The sequence below is a fragment of the Rhinolophus ferrumequinum genome, chromosome 25 (assembly GCF_004115265.2).
Source record: "Rhinolophus ferrumequinum isolate MPI-CBG mRhiFer1 chromosome 25, mRhiFer1_v1.p, whole genome shotgun sequence".
Taxonomy (NCBI): Eukaryota; Metazoa; Chordata; class Mammalia; order Chiroptera; family Rhinolophidae; genus Rhinolophus; species Rhinolophus ferrumequinum.
In genome coordinates this window covers 6,433,292-6,440,081 of record NC_046308.1, presented here as the reverse complement: position 1 = coordinate 6,440,081, position 6,790 = coordinate 6,433,292, and positions in this window count along the sequence as shown.

Sequence of the window (6,790 nt, the reverse complement as noted above, 5' to 3'; positions counted from 1 at the left end):
TTGCTGATGTCGCTTGCCCAAGTTGCACTCGATACACAGTGGGTGCCCCATCAGTGTGGCTGTCCCATGTCCAATGGGCACAAGGCCTGGTCCACCAAGATCTGCCTTTCTGGAAAAGCCGCCTTCCCCACTTGGCAGCTCTCGCTGACGCTTCGGGGCCCTGACACAGGGAGACAGGCGCTATCACTTGATGACAGAGTCTATCAGCCACCCCACTTTGAGCTGGCAGGGCCTGGTATGCCTTTGTTCTATCTGGAGATGGCTGACTTCACCACCCCCTTAAAGAGGTATGACGCCCCAAGGCAAGCTGACCTGCTAAGCCAGTCGCTTCCACTGGTTTCATAACGAGCGCTTCTACAGCACTTTCCTGGGCCAGACTCTGTCCTAAATATGAGTATGTGGCTAGATTAACTTTTAATTTACTGATACTAATACATGAACTAACTTGATCTGCTGAAGAGTTTTATAAAACAACCTTAAAAGGTAGGATAGAATGGCTTAAGACTTGAATTCAGGGAGCTAAAGAGGAAAAAGCGCCTGCCAAGGAAATGAATTTTTTAAATGCCCCCAGCTGGGGCTGGATTAAAACCTCAAAAAGACCCCCAAACTGAAAAGATGCGGCCTCCCACCTCCTCATATGAAATGAAAAAAACAAACAGTTCGAAAAGACCAAACTGGTGTAAGAACATCCCACAATGTCCTGATTTCCCCATGGTGACTATTTTAATCCTTTTTAAAAATATATCTAATCCTTTCCGAAAAAAGTTTGTTGGGTTTTTGTTTTGTTCTTGGCCCCCCTGCTCAACTGATGCTCTAAGCATGTGTTAAGCGTGCCCACTGTGTGACCTGGCTCTGCCATCAGCCTCTTGCTTGGCCACAGAGGGGAGGACACACACCCATGAGGACCGGGGAATTCTCGAAAGATTCACAAGGCGCACTGTAGAGTAGAAAGGCCCAGCTGGCCAGGGTGTGTGTGTTATGATGCCATTAACGTGTATTTGTATGTGCATGTATGTATGAGTGTGGTACGATATTAATGTGAGAAAATGTGTATTTGTGTGTGCATGTGAGAGGGTGGGAGTGGAATCAGGAAATGCCAGGTGGGATCCCGGATCAGATCCCGGAACAGAAACAAGGACAACAGTGGAAGAACCAGTGACCCCAGAACAGGGCTAGAATTCCACCAATAATCATGCACCAGGCACGGTCCGTCTCTTAGTTATGACCAGTGTCCCCCAGTCAGATGCTAACATTGGGGGAAACTGGCTGACAGGTGCATGGGGCCTCTGCAACTTTCCTGTAAATTCTAAAATTAAGATTTTGTTTTTTGAAAGTCTATAAGGAATTTTATGAAGTTCCAGAATGGCAAAACTAATCTACAGTGCGAGAGGTCAAAAAAGGGTTCCTTTTGGGGGGTGTTGACAGAGTCAAGGCACTTGGGAGAGCTCTGAGAGCTGGAATGTTCGGGGGGGGTGAAATGGTGTGTACACGTGTAAAAACTCATCGCGCTGGGCACTTACGAGTGGGCACTTTACTACAGGGGCAGCTCAGTTAAAAAAAAAAAAAGCACAAAGATTTTTTAAAAATCTAGTCTGAAAGACTTCACACCAAACCACAAACACTGGTTCCCTCTGGAAAGGATTTGGCCACAGTGATAGAAAGGAAACTTTTTAGATAAAATATTTCAAACCGTTTTATAGTAAGAATGTATTCATTCACATTGTATTAATTTAACATTTTATGGACATGTAGGGAGCGCTCAGAGAGGGCACGAGTCTTAAAAGTACAGCTCGATGAATCTTCCCAAACAAAACACAGCTATGTAACCAGCACCAGATCAAGACACAGAAGATTCCCAGCACCCCGAAAGACCAATTACTCATTACCTCAAAGTCTGATTTCACTGGCATTCTATATACTGTATATATATTTTGCTAAACCTGGCAACCCCACCCTTAATGGCCCCTCCCAGCTACTCCTCCCATTGTCCGAACAGCACACATTCTTTTTGCAGGTTCATCCACATTTAGTTGTGAGATTTAAAATGTTACTGTTTACTTTAGAAAAATGTCAGGCGCAGTGATCTGCAAAAAGCAGGAATCAAAGCCTTATAGAAATGCAAACTCTTCTCACCTGTCTCTTCTCACCTGTCTCTTCTCATTCCAAGGCCTCCTTCTATCCACTGAAAATAGTCGACTCAGGCAAAGGCCATGGACCCAAGTTCAAACGGAGGTACTGACCTAAGACGCTCCATGGCAGGCTTCAAATGTTCGGTGGAATAGACAATTGTTCCCACTCAAGAATTCCCCTGCACCTGGTTAGACCACATTTTCCAGGCCTGGCAAAAGGTTAGAAACTTCCTGGTCCCAAGTGGGGGTTCCTAGGTCTAACAGTCAAGCACCCCCAAATAAACACAGTGGCTGGCATTTATCACTTGCTCACAAGATGTTATCCAATTTCATCCTCCTGATAACCCTACCAGGTGAGTGCAATTATCACGTCCATTTTATAGATGAGTACACTGAGACTCAGAGAAAGGAAGAAACCTGCATAAGGTCACACAGCTGGTCTGGATTCGAATCCCTGACCGACAGTCACACTAGGCCATTTTGAGGAGAACCAAAAGCAAATATTCCTCCTGTCCTGTTTGGCGGATGACCCATACCTTGTGGGACTTACGGTCTGTGGCCTGCGGCCCTCTGTTCTCTGCCTCCTTGCTTCCAGGGTTGTCAAGGGAAAGTCTGATGCAGCTTAGAGTTTTCCCCTGGAGGTATGCTCTTTCTCCCTGGAAGTATGGCAGGTTTTTCTCTTAATCCTGGGAGTGCGTGAATTTTACCAGGATATACGGTGGTGTGTGTGTTTTCCTCATCCATCCAGTGTGAGCGTCCTTTCAACCTACAGATTTTGTTCTCTCCTCAGCTGAAGAAAATGTTCTTGTCTAACAATTGACCCTTGAGCAACAAGGGTTTGAACTGCACTGGGCCACTTATATGTGTTTTTCCCTCAAAACATACAGTCGGGCTGGCCCTTCTTATCTGCCTACGGGTTTCCGCGTCAGGGTATCAACCAACCAAGGGTTGAGAACAGTATTTTCTCATTTGCAGCTGCAGATTCGCAACGGCGGATTCCGACCCGGGGATCGAAAATATTGTTTATAATCTGCAGAGTGTTGAATCTGCAGACACGGAGGGCAGGCTGTAGAATCAGGAGTTATACATGGATGGGGGGGCCGTCAGCGACCCTTAATCCCACCCCCCACTTTGTTCAAGGGTCAACTGTACTTTCTTACTTTCATCCTCTCCTTCTAGAATGTTTATTATTTGCATCTCGTCATTATTTTGTTCTGAAGTATTCCCTGCACATCATCTCTTGGGCCACTATTTGGATTGCAACAGGGACTGTCCATTTTGGCAATTCATCTACCTAAATTTTTAGTTCAGAAATCCGGTCTTAAAGTCAAGGAAGTCATTTTTTTTGTGTTTCATGTGCATTTCCCTAAGTTTTATTTGTTTTTGTTTTGTTTTATGTAGTAAACCAATACTTGGGCTTTCAAAAATAATAATCAAATTAATACACGGCTACATTTTCAAAATAGATTATTGTGCCATACTACAGGTGAATATAAATTCCTACTTTTCTCAAATTGAAGCTTATTGTGTGTGTCTCCCCTTGAATGAAGCTTCACTGAGGTATACATCAGGCCTTTAGAACAGGGCCCTCCCTGCTCACAGCAGGGCTCCAATAAATATTTAAACAATCAATGTCCTTTGAATTTGGGGTCAAAATCATTCTTGCTTAAAAGGAGTGAACATCTGTAAGCACTACATACATTCTTTTCCTTCCCCTGACCTCTTCTTTTAAAATTGTCAATGGGTATTTTTTTTTAATTACCATTCAGTAAAATTGACCTTTTATTGGTGTACAACTCCATGAATTTTAACACACTTAATTATTGTTCTGATGAATATTACTCAGCTCTTGACCTGTTTCCTCTAGCCATTCTACTTCTCTAGATGTGGTAGGCAGCATAAAAGCTCCCCAAAGATGTCCGTGTCCTAATCCTCGGAACCTGTGAATGTTACCTAACATGACAAAAGGGACTTCACAGGTGTGAGTAGGATCTGGAAATGGGGAGCATATCCTGGATTATCCAGCTGGACCCAATGTAGTCACTTAGAAGATGAAAAGGAGGCAGGAGGGTTAGAGAGGTTGGAATTAAAGAGTGATGCAAGCACGAGCCAAGAAATGTGGGCAGGCTCTAGAAGCTAGAAAAAGTAAGGAATGGCTTCTCCACTGGAGCCTCCCTAAGGAATACAGCCCTGCCAACACATTTTTAATTTCTGACCTCCAGAACTGCGAGATAATAAATTGGTGCTGTTTTAAGCCACTAAATTTATGGTGATATTTTTATAGCAGGAATAGGAAACTTAATACACCTAACACGCAGTTTGGCTTCTGATTGTTTTCGAAGTTGTTCTGATTGCTCTGTCCAGCGTTGTTCTCTCTGGCTTCTGAGCACCTCAGCGGGCAGCTGTCCTTCTCGTTGGCTCCATGGAACTCAGGTCTGGTTGCCGGATACTTCTTAGCTGTAGGAATCCCACAGGCGTTGGAAAGGTACAGGGTCTCAGGCCATGTGGGCCTATGGTTCACAGGTAAGATGTCTTAGCCACCCCAGCCTCGAGGACAGAGTGGTCGCAGTACATTCTTTCCTTCCCGCTGATGTGCTCTTGAGGTTGATGCTGAAATGTTCCCCTGAAAGTCTACATAGACCCAAACCCCAAGTCTTCCCAGATTCTTCATTCTCAGAGCTCTGCAGGGGGGTCACCAGTGGTGATCTAACCTATTGGCAAGTGGGAGCCTCTGAGTCTACAGTTCTCTCAACAGAGCCCAAGGGCTAACCCACATCCTGTGGGCCCCAAGTCCTGGCTACCATGTGGCTCCAGGCTCTACTCAGGCCACCATGTTCCCAGAATCCCCCACACACATAATCTCACTTAATCCTCCCAGAAGCTTTATGGGAGCTGCTATTGTGGTCTCCATTTCTCAGATGAGGAAACTGAGGCCCTGAGAGGTTTAGTGCCCTGTTCGAGACCCCCCCCCCACCTCTCCCTATTGAATGAACTCTCCTCCCAGCATACTCTTCCAAAGGCCCAGCTGAATAAAGTACATCCTCAGAGGGCCTAGCTGTATGGGGGCCCTTCAGGGACATACTTATACACCCCACCTGACTCTGGGGGTCCTGAGCCCACCCTAACCCCTGAACCAGGGGCTCCCCATCCCCACCATACATTCTTCACATCCGCTGTGGCTGCAACAACCTTTTCACTTGGCTGTTTATAGCTACTGATAGCTCACACAACGTTTTGATGAAAATCCATGGTGTGCCTGTTAGGTAGGGAAACACTCATTCTGGTGTTATCAGAGAATCTTGGACAGAAAAGCTCTTCTTGACCTGTCTGTGTGCTCAGGCATGTGTGTATGAGTGTGCAGGGGTGTGTGTGCCAATGTGTGCATGGATGTGTGTGTTATGTGCCTCTTTGTATGTGCATGAGTGCCTGGGTGCATGGGTGTGTTTTATCTGTGTGTACACATGCATGTATATGTGTGTGGTGCATGTGTCCACTTGAGTATGTGTACAAAGAAACACAAACACATACACGGGCCTGTGCACAAAGAAAACACATCTTTTGTTATTAAAGACTCTGTTAGAAGATGCTGCTAAATAATTCTAAACCATGTGTGACTGGAGAGAGCAAAAAAAATTTTTTTGTCATGGTAATAAATGGTTCTTGGGTTTGTGCCCCCAAAATTGAATTTTTTTTTCACCCAAGAAGGGAAGTGAGTGATGGCTGCCACTCCCTTCTTCATGGAGGCCCAGGCAGGTCCTCATCTCCTTTCACCCTGCAGAAAACTTCATAAGGAAGATATTTTATTGTTCCCATTTCACATGTTCAGAGAGGTGAAGGTATTTGCCCAAGGTCACACAGAGCCTGGGTTCAGATGCAATTTTGTCTGACTTCCCAGCCTGAGGGCTAAATCGCTTCACTCCACTGCTTCAAACTGCTGAAGTTCCGATGGAAATGTTCTGACAATCCCCACTCAGGTCTTGGGCAAGGAGAGCGAAGTCTGCGCTGTTTATTAACTAGTTTGTTCATTCTTGGGGGCCAAGGATCTTGCCAGTTTTCTCTAACAACATCCATGGACGGTCCTAGTACCTCAGAGCAACTGAGAACATATTCGTGGGTTGATTTGGTTGATTGGATCTCCTTTGGAGTGGTGCCTGCTCTCCTTGCTCCCAATTCAGGATCCCTTGGCACCGGCAGCCCGGGGACGGGTTAGACAAAGGATCCTGCTTGGAACTCCCTATGCCCCCAACCCCTTGCTTCTGGAATGAAATCCCAAGGTTGTACCACATGACCTGCCCTGCCCTCCTTGCTGGCCTCACCTTGTGCCCCCAACCCCCTCACTCACTTAGCTCTTTCTGCTCCTCAGACTCCCAAGTCACCTTCCTTTGACCCCACTGCTGAGGGGTCCCCCAGTCTCTGCTCAGAGAGGCCCCCCGTAGCCCATGTGAGGAGACTCCAACCCATCACTGCCACACTTCTCTGCACAGGAGGAAAGCCATCCTGGGAGAGAGTAATAACTACAAAGTCTCACATCCAGAGGGCAAGCTGCCGTTTCCAAGACCCTTTAGAACCTGGACTCTGGAAGCAAATGGGCCTCAGATCCACTCCCAGCTCCATCACTGTGTGACCCAGAGCAGCTCACTTTGCCTCTCAGCCTGTTTCCT